General features: G+C 39.2%; 1 long non-coding RNA gene and 1 pseudogene across 1 annotated transcript; one reads left to right on the top strand and one right to left on the bottom strand.

Annotated features, from left to right (window-relative positions):
- Positions 1-974: 974 nt before the first annotated feature.
- On the bottom strand, positions 975-2708 carry LOC106724137. The gene is made up of 3 exons (XR_001359892.1): positions 2578-2708; positions 2387-2467; positions 975-1039 (listed from the first exon to the last, which is right to left on the bottom strand). It is a non-coding gene; the product is annotated as an uncharacterized LOC106724137 (long non-coding RNA).
- A 2477-nt stretch (positions 2709-5185) lies between these two features.
- Positions 5186-5944, top strand: LOC102263381 (annotated as a pseudogene).
- Positions 5945-14421: the final 8477 nt, after the last annotated feature.

Raw genomic sequence — 14421 nt, 5'->3', positions numbered from 1 at the left:
CATATAGATATCTCCATTCTATGTTATTCAGTAAGAAAGAGGCTACACAGAAAAAAGCATGAAAGTGACCTAAAAATAACAGAAGTGAGTAGACTGGGCAGAAAACTAAGGGGACTCTTTATAGTATGCAAAGGTCAATTTTTATACATCAAATTTATCAAGTGGTAACTCAGAGGATTGTAACTAAGCTCTAACAGGGACCAAAACAATCCCTCCCTAAGCAAATGCCACTTAACACAGTCACTGAAATCCATTCACCCAAAGCCAATGACTTATGCAAATATTATTTGGGTGCCACTCTAAAGCAGAAATTCTAATATCATCTCAGGATCCTAAGGATATTGTTCTGCTCCCAGCAAATATTTCTGAGCATTTTTGTTTCTCAGGAAGCTAGTAATACAGAAACACTAGAGGGCCGGTGCACGGGTGGGGTCCCTTGGGCTGGCCTATGGGAATCGGGCCCCAACTTGCACCCCCAGCCTCGCAGCCCCACCTCACACCCCAGCCTCTCACCCCCAGCCTCGCAGCCCCGCAGCCCCACCTGGAACCCTGTCTTGGCCTGGCACCACCCCCTCACCTATTCCACCATCCCGCCTGTGGAGCTATCGATGGGGGCCAGGCCCCCTGCCCAGCTCCCTCAGCGCCTGGGAGCCGGGCAGTGGCCCCACCCCCCCACCACTGGTTGCCGTCTGCAGAGCGATGGGCGGGGTGATTGGGCTCCCACTCCCACCCGCCTTGGCCTGATGCTGCCCACTCACCTGCTCCACCATTCTCCCATGGTCCCCCTCTTGTCGGGGCCCATTGGGGCCAGCAGCGCCTCCACTGCCACCTGCTGCCAGTGCCGCATTGCTGACGCTCACCATGGTCTGTGCTGCCCCCTGGTGGTCAGCGCACATCATAGCGAGTGGTCAAACTCCCCGTAGAACTCCCAGTTGAACAATTTGCATATTAGGCTTTTATTATTTAGGATAGTTAAATCTTGAATCATTCAACAGCTGTCCTGTGCAATGTTACCCTAATACTACTTTGCCCATCTCAGCTGCCAAAACAAGGGAAGGAAAATAACACAGACTGAGCAGTGCAAACATTATCTCATCTACTCAGAATATTTTAATTTCATGTAATATTACTAATAATCTGACAATTCCTTAAAATATATATATATATAATAAGAAATAGACTAAAATCAACCAATTTGTCAATAAATTACTAATTATAACTTTTATGTTATAAGGCAAAGTAGAACAGGGGTTAAGAATAAGGACACTGGGATTAGAATATCATCTTGACCACACACTAGCTGTGCAACCGTAGGCAAATCACTTAACCTCTCTGTGCTTCAGTGTCCTCATTATGAAAACAAGGATATTAACTTCTACTTTATAAGATTGTTGGGAGGATTAATGAATAATAAGTGTAAATGCTTAGAGAAGTGCATGGTACAGAGTCGGTACTCAGTTCATTTTTTGCTATAATTACAATTTCTATTATTTCCATGTTAGCTACTATGGCAGACAGATTCTAACATGGTCTCCAATGATCCCCGATTCCTGGTATTCACACCCTTGTGTAATCTCTTCCCCTTTAGTGTGGGTGGGACCTATTAGTTGCTTCTAACCAAAGAAGTGCAGCAAACGTGATGGATGCCACTCCTACGATTAGATTACAGAAAACTGGGACTTCTATAACTAGCACAATTTCTCTACAGCTTCATTGGCTTGTTTGTGTTAATTTTAAAAAAGCAAGCTGCCACATTAGAAAAGCCCATGTAGCAAGGAATTGAGGGCAGTCCCAGCCAACAACCACTGGGAACTGAGAGCACCAGTCCAGCAACCCACAAGGAATTGAATTCTGCCAACAGCTATGTTAGCTTAGAAGTAAATCCTTCCCCAGTAGAGCCTTGAGATGAGATCCCAGCACTGGCCTATAATTTGATTGTAACCTATAAAAGACACTGGAGCAGAGGAGCCACCTGAGCTGTGCCCAGTTACCTACCCCACAGAAACTGTGAGAATAAGTTTAAGTCACTAAATTTGGTATCTACAGTAGTAGATAGCTACTATACCTAGACAGTGCTTAACACAAAGTGATCACTCAAATAAATATTCATTCTCTCTCTCTCCTCAGTTATATATTTTAATATGATTTTTGCAGGAAATGATTCTTTGGAGCATTGTCTAATGTATTAGGCACATGGGATCAGTCCAAACTTAATTTATATCTCCTTTTGTAATCATTATTCTCTTGCTTTGATTCAGTTCCTTCCAAAATACTAACCATTCTTTATGAAGTACCTACATGTGGCATGTGCAGGTGTCTACTAAGCATCTTACCCATATTACCTTATTCAATCGCCACAAAAACCCTGAAAGGTGAGTATTATTACCTCCACTTCACAGGTCAGGACACTGGTGTTCCATGAGATTGAGCCCCTTTTCCAAGGCCATAGCTAGGTGCTCTAAATTCTCTAACCAAAGCAGAACAAAAAGCCACCACTATTAATGCTCACGGCAGTTCTCAAGATAAATACTATTTTTATGCAAATAGTGCACAAAGACCTCCAAGAGGTTTTTATACCTTTTCTTCCTTCTAGTCTCCTAGAAAATCCGCATGCATCAGTGACCATTTAATCTGTCTGTCTTGGTGTATTTACACTGCAATCAAACAGTGCTTATGCTGAAGGGTAGCTACATCTAGTTGGTATCCTGTGTTAGGGGACATCTTCATACGCAGCTATATCTGAAAAACAAAATTAGATGGTGACTTTAATCGCTCAGAGTCAGGCCAAATGCTCTCATCACAGTATGCAAAGAAGCCTCCAAAACATTTTTTCTGTTTAATTTTATGGCTTAGCCAGAAACCAAGCTGAGATTTATGCCCACAAACATCAAGTTTTAAAATTATGGTTCTTATGACAGTCATAACTTACCCTCAAGCACACAGGTAGTATTTTTAGTTGGTAGGTTATGGTAGGAGTGTTGCAGCTTTAAATATATGTGTGATATGTTCAGACCACAGCTAATACAAGATTGGTTCGTTTAGCTTTCCTTTACTCTAAGGTTGTTTATATTTATACATAAGCTGATTCACTTGAGTGTGATTTTTGCACTTAAAAAACATGCATTTCAAATTCAAGGGGTTAATAATTGCTTGCAAATTTAAATTAAAGTAGTTAGAGCTTAAAATAGACAGTGTGTGAGCTCAGCACTCAATGACAGGTAGTGGGAATAAGATAACCTCAGAATACATTGAAATATTTAAGTTAAGGAGACTCAGAAGAAGGAAGGCTATCTTGTTTTTAAAGGTAGGAGAGAAGTCTCAAGGTTAAAATAAGCCAGACAGGTTCATGTGTGTGTTATATTTTAAGTCCTGATGATCCACATACATGCATACAAGTAATTCTTCTAAATGCACTCATGCATTTAGAGTCACTCTCTAAAAACAGTATGAAGTGGATATGCGCATTTAATCTTGAAAACTGGCATGTACACGTGTGAAAGGAGAAACAGGATATAAGAGAAAAGGAAGCAATATATATTTAGCCTCCCCCTTCTGTTTAGATTTCTCAGGTACCAGTGGCTACTTTGGGAAAATTGTGAGTAGTTTGGTTTCAGGAGATGATTAAATTTCCTAAGTCAAGGTAGAACGAGGCCTGATACACAGCATTTGGGGGCCTTTTACTCTTATGGAAATGTAGATTTCTGAAACAATGTGTAGATATCCAAATTCTTCTCTGTCAGTAAATACTACATATTCATATATGCAAAGATATCAAGGTTCTCCCCACATACACACACCAGCGTTTTCTTTCTTCACTCAAAATTTGCACTATTTGAAAACATTGACTTCTGGAAGGCAAACACAGGGATCTAAGACCACTCAGGAGTAATATAAAAATTAGGAATAATTTTAAATGGACAGGAAACATGGAGGTGTGCTGATGCATCACCTTAAAACTAGTATTTTAGTTGGATACTAAAATACTCAGCTTTTACTACTCAATTATCAAAATTCTAGGTTTTAGAAAATAGCATTGGCTTAAAACTCTGAGATTGGAACAATACAGTAAACTATGTGCACACCTGTTTTCCAAAGGTTCATTGAATGAAAGATCTATTTGAAAGCAGCGGTTCTCAAAGTGTGGTTCTCTGGGCCAACAGCATCGGCACCAGTGTATTAGAAAAGCAGACCTCTCCAGCCCCTCCCCATATGCACTGAAACACACTCCGAAATCTGCTTTAACAAGACCTCCAGGGGATTCTGATGCAGGCTCAAGTTTAAGAACCCCTGACTTAAAAAAGAATAAAGCCAGAGCAGCCCCCTAACATAAGAAAGAGCACCATCAGCAGAAAGAAAAAAAAAGAAAAGAAAATCCCCTGACTTAAAAAAGAATAAAGCCAGAGCAGCCCCCACCATCAGCAGGAAAAAAAAAAAAGAAAGAAAGAAAACCGAGACATTTCTGAGAAGTAGAAAGCAGACTGGATCAGATACTCAAAGCAACAACGCAGGAGAAAACTAGGGCGGAAGCAGCTCAGGAAAGGGCTTATCTTATCAAAGAAAAGTGCTGTGGGGGGAGTTCAAGGTTAAGAGGGTGGGGAGCCCTCGGTGGTTAAACAAATAGCTGCCTGGGAACATCTGGGCAGGTCTGACCACTCTCCTGTGTCCCAGTGTTCCTCCCCGACCCAGCGGTTGCCAAGTAGCAGGCAGTGTGGCCTCTAGTTGTCACAGCAGAGGTGTGGGGCTGTGCCAGCAAAGCAGGACTGGGCCCCAGGTGGGCACTGGTGGAAAAGATAAGTGACCCCACACCAAGGACACGTGGCTGCCTCTCCCAGGCAACAGATCACCTCTCCCCAGCAATCATTATTGACAAAACAGGGTAATCCTATAAGCAAACAGGGACTCAAACAAGAATTATAAACTTGAAGGAAACCAAGGGGAGAGCCAGGGCGGCGTTGGCGGCTGCGGTGGCTGCCCAGGGTGTCGGGTTAGCGTCTGCACTGGGCAGAGGCGGCGACTCTGCCCGCGGTGGCCAGGTCCCCCGGCAGTGACACAAGGAGTGTGAGCCTGGCCGGGTCCGAGGTGCGCTCTCCCTCCACAGAAATGAGCCTCCAGACACACAGAAGTGACCTCCAAGTACACAGCTTCCCAGAGGGTGCCCGCCCTGACGGCACCACCGCGTCCAGCAATGGCCTGGCCAGTCTTTGAGTGTCCCGTCTGCGTTGACTGAGAGTTACCAGCCGTTCTTCAGTGTCACAGTGGTCTTGTCTGTAACAGTCAGGCCCAAAGCTCAGGTCGTCTAAACTGCCGAGGCCCCTTGGGATCCGATCTCAACTTGGCAGTGGGGAAATTGGCCGATTCAGGACTTTTCCCGTGTAAATGTGCCTCTTCTAGATGGGAAATAGCTCTGCCTCACTCCGGGAGACCTCTGAGTTTTGGCTTTCCACGTGCCCGGTGCCTCCTGTAAGTGGCCAGGTTCTTTGGATGCTGTCCTGCTTCCTCTGAGGCATCAGCACCCGTCCATCACCGCGCTGCGGGGAGACCATATACTTTCCCTGGCTACAAATGCCCGTCCTCCCGTAGCTGCGGGCCGGGTGCTGATGCAGGCCTGCTTGGCTTTCACGTCATGTCAGTCTTGGAGAAACGGGAGAAGCATGGCAGGCCCGGCAGTTCCTTGCGGTTGTACAGCTGCTAGGCACACCCGAGCGAGCGGAACGTTTTGCTCATCGACTTGAGCTAAATGGTCATAGGCGGTGATGGACTTGGGAAGCCACTCCTCGATCTATTCATGAGGGCATTGAAACAGCCATTAGGAAGACTGACTGTCTAGTCTTTGACGCTGGCGTTGCACAGCTTTTTGCAGAAAATGGCCATGTAGGCATCAATGTAACTCTTTCCCTGTGATGAAAGGGCAATCAAACAGGTTCCGGCCTGTGTTTAAAAACATTGCCTTCAATTTCACAGAGAATAGGCGCCCTTCTGCCTGGCAACCTGAGGCTTTTGGTAGGTGGAGCCAGTCACGTGAAGGTAAATGAGAGGAAAGGCTGCTAAATGCAGGAAACAGTTGCCTATAGTAACACTAATATATTTAAAATAAGTCAACAGTAAACCCCAGAAAAAGATATATATGCACAATATCTATTATAAAAATATATATACGCACCCAGAATGGGCATCATTTATATTAAGAAAAGAAGCATTGTAAAATTATTCTAAATTTGTGTTTGTTATAGATGACATATACTGTTGAAAGATATTGTGTGTGTGTGTGTGTGTGTGTGTGTGTGTGTGTATGTGTGTTTTGTTTTGTTTTTCCGTTTAACTGAAAAGTCAAGTAGAGTGGTCTTGGACCACTGCTTTCCCCCTTTTTGAGTCAATACAGAGTACTGCTGTTTGTGTTTATTTGTGTGTGTGTGTATTTACTAATTTCGTTTTTCCATTAAATAAATCTGAGTTTTCAGGCTTTTCCCACTTTTTTTGGTACCTTTTAAAAGTTAGTCTCCTTTTGAATGCATAATTAGTTTTGGTAAAGTTTATACATATGTGTTCCATATATATTTTTTCTTTCCATTAACCAGTTCATTAGAAATATTTTAAATTCATCTATTTTTTGAAGATAAGAGTTCCAGAAAGGAAAGGTAACATAGGAAGAATTATCAGAAGCTATTTAAAGCGGTATAAGATGGTGGTTTATCTCTCTTTTCTTCTCTCCAGTTGAGTCATACGTTCAAACTTATTCTTTGAAAGGTTAGGGTATATTGATTTTTTTAAAATACTGGAAAAAATCAGGCTCTTTTTAAATATCTTGGACAAACCACATGTTTAAAATTTGTATTTATTGATTTTGCAAAGAAAGGCATCATCTTACACAGTATTTGTAATTAAAAGCAAATCATCTGTGCTCTTGCCAGGTAGCTCTGTTGGTTAGAGCATCATCCTGATGCATCAAGATTGTAGGTTCGATTCCTGGTCAGGTTACATATAGGAATCAACCAATGAGTGCATGAATATGTGGAACAACAAACATACTTCTCTCTCTCTCTCTCTCTCTCTCTCTCTCTCTCTCTCTCTCCCCAATCAATAAAAACATTTAAAGAAATATTTTTTTAAAAGCAAATCAGTGTTTTTAGAAAGGTGGTTTGCAAAGAAATATTTTTGGTCTTTTATAATTCTTATTAAAAAAATATCTAACAAATTAAAAACTATTTTGTGTTTCCTTTAGCTCTAAGTTTAATTAAAATCCAAAGTTATTTTCCTATTCAATTCCATACTTTATAACAGAAAGCAGTGTGCTGTTTTGACATGTGGTGATTTTTATTCTGAAGTACAGCACAGGAATGGGTACAGGCCTGTTTGCACTACACAGTCTTTCCCCCTCCCTCTTGCTTACATTTTAACTCTCACAACTCTTAGGAGACTGATTAGTTAAGATGCTGATCACTTTTTTTCTCCTTAAAAAACAAAACAAAAATGAGTTAATATTTCATAGCCTTGTGATTATGAGTCTGGGCTCAGCAGCCAGACTTCCAAGGACCACATGCCAATCCTACCTCTAATCCCCTTAATTAGCTATGTGACCTCAGGCCCTAGTTTCCTAGTGTGTACAATGGGGTTAGTTATGGTAGCTACCCCAGAGGGTTAAACTGGGTACAGGTAAGTTACCTAGAACAGTGCTTTGCGCATCATAAGCACCCAACCAATGTCAGCTGCCATTATTATGCTTTCAACTAGCACCATAGAGCTAACTGCTGCTCCTTACCCTGAGGCACCTGGGAGGATTCTGAAATTGCCTTCTGAATGACCAAAGATTTTTTGCAGCCATTATGGGTTCCCTAACTGTATAAAGTCAGTTAAAATTACTTTGGACTTCCCCCTTATTGCACCACTACCAACAATTCTGGAGTCAGAGTTTACTTCTATGCCCATTTTCAGTTTAGAAGACTATGTCGTCTCTTCCCTACATAAGCATTGTTTTTGTCTTTGGTCATATGACATGCTTGTGTAACCATTTCTGTGGCAAAAGGAAACACAGGTCAACCACAAATGTATATCCAGGTCTATCTGTTCCTGTTAGTGTGCGTGTTTGGAAAAGCAGCTTCTTCCCCTCGTTTAACATATAGTTGAGTCTGGCTGGCGTGGCTCAGTGGTTGAGCATCGACCTATGAACCGTAAGTTCACAGTTGGATTCAGTCAGGGCACATGCCTGAGTTGAGGGCTCGATCCCCAGTGTAGGGAGTGCAAGAGGCTGCCCATCAATGATTCTCTCTCACCATTGATGTTTCTATCTCTCTCTCCCTCTCGTTTCCTCTCTGAAATCAATAAACACACACACACACACACACACACACACACACATACACACACACACGTATATACAGTTGATCCTTAAACACAGGTTTGAACAGCACAGGTCCACTTATATGTGGATCTTTTTCAATAAATATGTACAGTACTGTAAATGTATTTTCTCATAATTGTAACATTTTCTTTTCTCTAACTTACTTTATTGTTATTTACATATAACATAAAAATATGTTCATCTACTGTTTGTTATCTGTAAGGGTTCTGGCCAACAGTAGGCTACTAGTACTTATTCTGTTGGAGTCGGCCCCTAACCCCTGGGTTGTTCAAAGGTCAACTGTATTGAATATTTTTGCAGAGGTGTATTTGTCTTTAAAATACTATTTTTTAAAATGTTCTCAATATATAGACTTTGGAAGTTAGAAAATGGCACACACAGTAGAGACCTGTGCTAACTTGCCCATCCAGAGATGACTAGTCCTTTATGTGTATTTACATGTGTTTACACACATTTAGTTTGAAATCATGTGATTTTGGATCATGTAATTATGTAACCCACTCACATCCCCACACACATGATCATCTAAGCATATCCCTACTTTAATAATCTTGGAAAAACTACATTCTGGGTAAATTTTGTGAGGATTGACTAATTTTAGCCAGTGTCTGAAGTTGGATATTTGCTTTGTCCATTTTGACGAGGTAAATTTTTTTGACTATTTATAAATAACCTGTGAACATTTCTGTTTCCTGATATTTTTGAGATTCTATTTTTTTAAGGTCTTGATACTTTTATCATTGCTTTCTCGAGGTTTCAGTGGACATAGTAACACAGTAATTTTTCGTTTGGTTGTAACTTCCTATTTTGCTAATTTATGCATATTAAGATAGTAAATTTTGTGTTTGACAGCTAATAAGGTTAGCATTTTAATATTTGCTAGCTATTTACATTTCTTCTAAGTTGCCTGCATATTCTTGGCCTACAGGGATGATGAGATTTAGAGCCATATTTCGTGGTCCATTGGAGATTTGATTTATGAGGTCCATTTTGTTCTGAAATCATCTTTGTTGTAATCAATATTCTACTGTCTCCTAAAAAAAGAAAAAAGAAAAGAAAAGAAAACCAACACTATGAGAAGGGCACCAAAACAACAAGCACAATAAGCAGAGAACCTAATACAAGAAGAATTATTATTCTTTAGGAAGACAAATAAAATAAGCAAACTTTTGACAAGAAAAATAACAGACACAAAATAAATAGCATTAGAAATTAGAATGCAGCATGTCTCTGATATAGACAAGATTTATTTTTTAATTATAATAGAAGATAAAGTAAAATTTTGCTTCAATAAATCTAAAAATCTAGATCACATGAAAAATTTCCAAGGGAAAAGACTGATTCAATATCAAGTAAAAAAAATCTTAATATATGAAAAACCATCAAAAATTTTAAAGATAAAACAAAAAACAGCCCTAAAACTATATAGGGACTAGAATGTTTTTAAAACAAATCTACCAAATAAAGAACAAATCATTTCTGTGCCACATAAACCAGTCTAGAATATAAAAAAATGTTAAAAACTTAGCAGCTAATTTTGACATGAAAGCTGGAAAACATAATATAAATAAAACATAGACCAATGTCACTTGTAAATATCATAAATACAAATCACCAATAAGATGTTAGCGTATAAAATCCATCACTCTATGCATAAGAGGAGTTTATACAAAGAATGCAAATTTACTACACTAAAGGGGAATTTGAAAAAAAAATTAAACGTGGAGCAAGACGACTTGCATTATAGTCCTAGAACATGCAGATTACCTAGCATGTCTGAGCTGTGGTAATGTTAATTTTAAAAATCCCTTTCAACTTTAAAAAATGTTGGAAACTAAGATTTTAGAGAAGGAGAAAGACTTCTTTATAATGCTCTCATCAAGGATCGTAAAGTTAAATGTTTTAGATATACACGTATGAAGATGGAAGTGTCTCCTGAGTCATAAATGCAGGGCCACTCCTAAACAATGTAATGAAACAGCAAGATTTCTGAAGTAGAAGGAGAATAAGAATTAACATTAATTACAACATGCCGATACTCACAAAGTAGTTATAGAAGGTAAGTAACTAGGGTGGACCTGTAAATTAATATGAGCTACTCAAGCACATAATTCTCAAAGTGAACCTACAAAAAGCCAGATGAATCAGAGAACTATTTAGGTCAAACATTGTATTTTTCTAGGCACAGAAAGAAATACCTTTTTGCTGACACCTTCAAATTCTCTAATGCTTCCAAATTAGTCATCCATAGTTGACCTCTATGAGATATTGGTAATGAAGTCTTCTCATGCTACTTTATAAAACATCGTGACATCTGCAAGATAAAATATTATACATCTGATAAAAATAAACTTTATAAAGGATAAAAATATATATCTTTAGAGAGAATGCCTCTAAAATAATGTTCCATTTTTAGGAAGCAGATATAAAACTGTAAATACAGCATGATACACCTTTGTTAAACACATATTTTTATACAAATAAGATACATAATATATATAAGCTTTAGGTCTTCATCCACTTTCTTCTGCCACCACCTTCTCTTTGTTTCTGAGAGTATCGCTAACATAGGCTGTTAAGTGTGAATATTTTCACTAAAAGTTGAGACATACACTGGGGAATTACTACAGCACATACAGGAAGCTACCTAAACCTAGCTAGAATAACAGATTTTCCTATTGGGTATTGTCTATTGTAAACCTACAAAAATTAAAGCATTGTAGTACTGCATCCAAATAGATGGATGGAATAAATATTATATCTAAAAATTAAATCAAATTTAATTTTAAATCCAATGTAAGAATTTAGTATGATTAAGAAAGCCCTCCAAAACAACAGGGGAAGAACAGATTCTTTCATAGTCAGCAAGACAACTGGAAAACTACTTTCTAAGTTAAGTTAGATTTCCCACCCATGTTGCATTCCCAAATAAATTTAGGATGGTTTAAAGATTTACATAGAGAAAATGAAAGCGTCCAACAATAAACATTAATAAAATCTTGGAGTAGGGAAAGGAATTTCTGAAACATAAAAGAATATCTGGAAACCTGAGAAAGGAAGTAGCAAGTACACTTGCAAAAAATAGTTCAAAGGAAATAATACGACCAGAAAACAAAGGTGTACTTAAAATGGTGCTTATCATAGTGTTTATAAATCTAAATATTTGAACTAATTTAAAAATCCATCAGGGTGACATTGGTCAATAAAATTACATAGGTTCCACGTGTACAATTCTATAATAATCATCTGTCTATTGTATTGTGTGTTCACCACTAAGTTTAATCTCCTTCCATCACCATTTGTCCCCCCTTTATCCTCATCTACCTCCCCCCAGCCCCTTTCCCTCTGATCATCACCATGCTGTGGTCTGTATCTATGAGTTCTTTGGGTTTTGGGGGGTTTTTTCTTAATCCCTTCACCTTTTTCACTCTTCCCCTCTGATAGCTTTCAGTCTGTGCTCTATATCTCTAAGCTTGTTTCTGTTTTGTTTGTTAGTTTATTTTGTTCATTAAATTCCACATACAAATGAAATCATATGATATTTGTCTTTCTTTGACTGGCTTATTTCACTTGTATGATACTCTCCAGGTCCATCCATACTGTGGCAAAGGATAAGATTTCCTTCTTTTATACGGCTGAGCAGTATTCCCAGCTTTTAATCCACTCATCTACTGAGCACTTTGGCTGCTTCCAAATCTTGGCTATTGTAAGTAATGCTGCAATGAACATAGGGTGCATATATTCTTTCAAATTAGTGCTTCAGGTTTCTTCGGATATATTCCCAGAAGTGGAATCACTGGGTCATAAGGCAGTTCCATTTTTTTATTTTTTGAGGTAACTCCACACTGTTTTTCACAGTGGCTGCACCAGTCTGCATTCCCACCAATGGTTCACGAGGGTTCTCTTTTCTCCACATCCTCGCCAGTGCTTGTTGTTTGTTGATTGTTTCCGGCATTTTTATGGTCTCTACTATTTAAAGAAGAAGTAACAGAAATAAAAAATGGTAAACATAATTCCTCCCCCCAAGACAACTTCTATTAAGAATTCCATATATTTACCCTTTCACAATTTATGTCCCTAATTTATTTTTACAAAAATGGCATCATTACAGAAAAATTTTCCTCAGATTAGCAAGATTCTTCTTCCTAAATTCCTCATCAGAAAAATTTAGAACATTGTTTCTTTTCAAAATCCTTCTTGCTTCTTTCCCAGATTATACCAAGCATTTGTTTTTGTTTTTGTTTTTCATTTGACCCCATTCATAAATCCTCGATTTGTCAGATGCTTTCACTAAGAGGAGGCAATAATTCATGGTGACTCAGCTGGTCTGCCTGGGCCTGCCTGTCAGTCTGACTCAGGCCTCTCACCCTTTGGACTTTCTCATTACTGGGCTTAAGTGGTTCTAATTACGTATGAATGAGGTACACACAGAAATTCAGATATTATCTTTTAAGCAGTATCTTGAGATCTGCAGAAAGAGAACTTGGCTGGTGACCAAGTTCAGGGTCTTCTCGAGTTCCGTTTCTCACAATCTTTGTCACAGGGACCTCTGGATCTCAGTTTCTTGATTAATGACTCGTTGGGTGGGCATCAGGAATTTTTAAATTGTGCTCTGAAAAGTGCTAAAACCCTGAGAATGTGCCCCAAAATTTTCAATAGAAGGGTAGAAAAAGAATTACTGAATAAATAATTAATTAATAGAAACTCACAGTTCATCGAATAACTCATCTTGGAAATTACTGAAAATGATGAGAAAATAAAATTAGCTCCTAGCTTATAGGAAAAACGAAATCTCTTATTTGGTAAGGAATAAAACATAGGTACTGTCGAGCCTAGTCTCTAAATTGTTATGTTTAAAGTTTAAAATGCATCCTTTTGTTTCACTTTATCTCTATTACCTGCTCCCCCCACCCCCCCAACCCACTCCAGTCTCTTTCAAAGCAACTCTTATGTGTTCAGTTTCTAAGCTCAATACAAATAATGAAATAGAAAAAGCATTGGATTCAACCAGTCAGAGAATTTGAATCTGAGTCTCAGTCTGCCACTAATTTTTGACCTTGAGCTAGTCACTTACTTCTCTGGAACTGTTCTTTCATTCAATAATTTATTAATCCATTTTGAGCACTTACAGTAAGCACACCTGCTACTAAACTGAACACTACAATTAATATGTCCCAGCCCACTTTCCAGGAACTTACATCGTGATCAGGGGAAGGCAGAAAGACAAATAGCCACAGATATGTATAAGTCAGTGGGAATGAAAGAAAAAAGACAGCCTTGAGGGAATATGACCACAGGATTGCCAAATCCCTTTCAAACCCCCAAAGTCTGCAGCTCTGTGGAAAGTAGCTTGTTTTTCTCAGGATCCTAAATACTGTAAAAGTCTTCTCCTCAAATCACTGAAAAGAAAGGGATAAACTTATAAATATGTAATGAGGGTTGACCAGCACCTTCTCCAATATCCCTCCCAAGCTGGTCTGAAACTAATCACAGCCAAAGCAGGATCTTATCACCAGTGTGTGTCCCGCACATGGGAGGGACTCAAATATATTTGTTGGGTTAACTCATTAATGCCTAGCAGGCAGGCTAGGCCAAAGCAGAAGGAACCTTCTAGCTTTTTTCTCCTGGTATGGATTTGGCAAAAGCTAAGTCTTAGAAAATGTGACGACTCTCAGAACAAGAGTGGAACATGAAAGGCACTCCTTGGGACCTGAACCTGTGCAGTTGCTCATTCTGTTACGTCTCCAAAGCTGATTTTCCAGAAAATGATGATGACCATGACGATGATGATGATGACAATGACACTTGGAGCTTGTCATCATCATCAACATCAAGCTTGGAGATCTCACCAGTCTTCATAGACTTATAGATGAATCTTTTGGCCCATGACAAAGAAAGAATTTCCCAAACATGAACACGTCTTTACATTAAGACTCTAACTCAACAGAGATGTACTTCTTTCAGCAAATCCTTTACAGATGTCTGTGAGCTTCAGTGTGTCCAGGAAGGAGCGATGACGGACTTGTCTGCGGCATGCATCCACCTAGTTTGGCGGGTCCGGGGAC

The sequence above is a fragment of the Myotis brandtii genome, unplaced genomic scaffold, assembly GCF_000412655.1.
Source record: "Myotis brandtii unplaced genomic scaffold, ASM41265v1 scaffold733, whole genome shotgun sequence".
Taxonomy (NCBI): domain Eukaryota; kingdom Metazoa; phylum Chordata; class Mammalia; order Chiroptera; family Vespertilionidae; genus Myotis; species Myotis brandtii.
The sequence above is the reverse complement of the archived record's forward strand: the minus strand, read 5'-3'. Positions and strand labels throughout refer to the sequence as shown.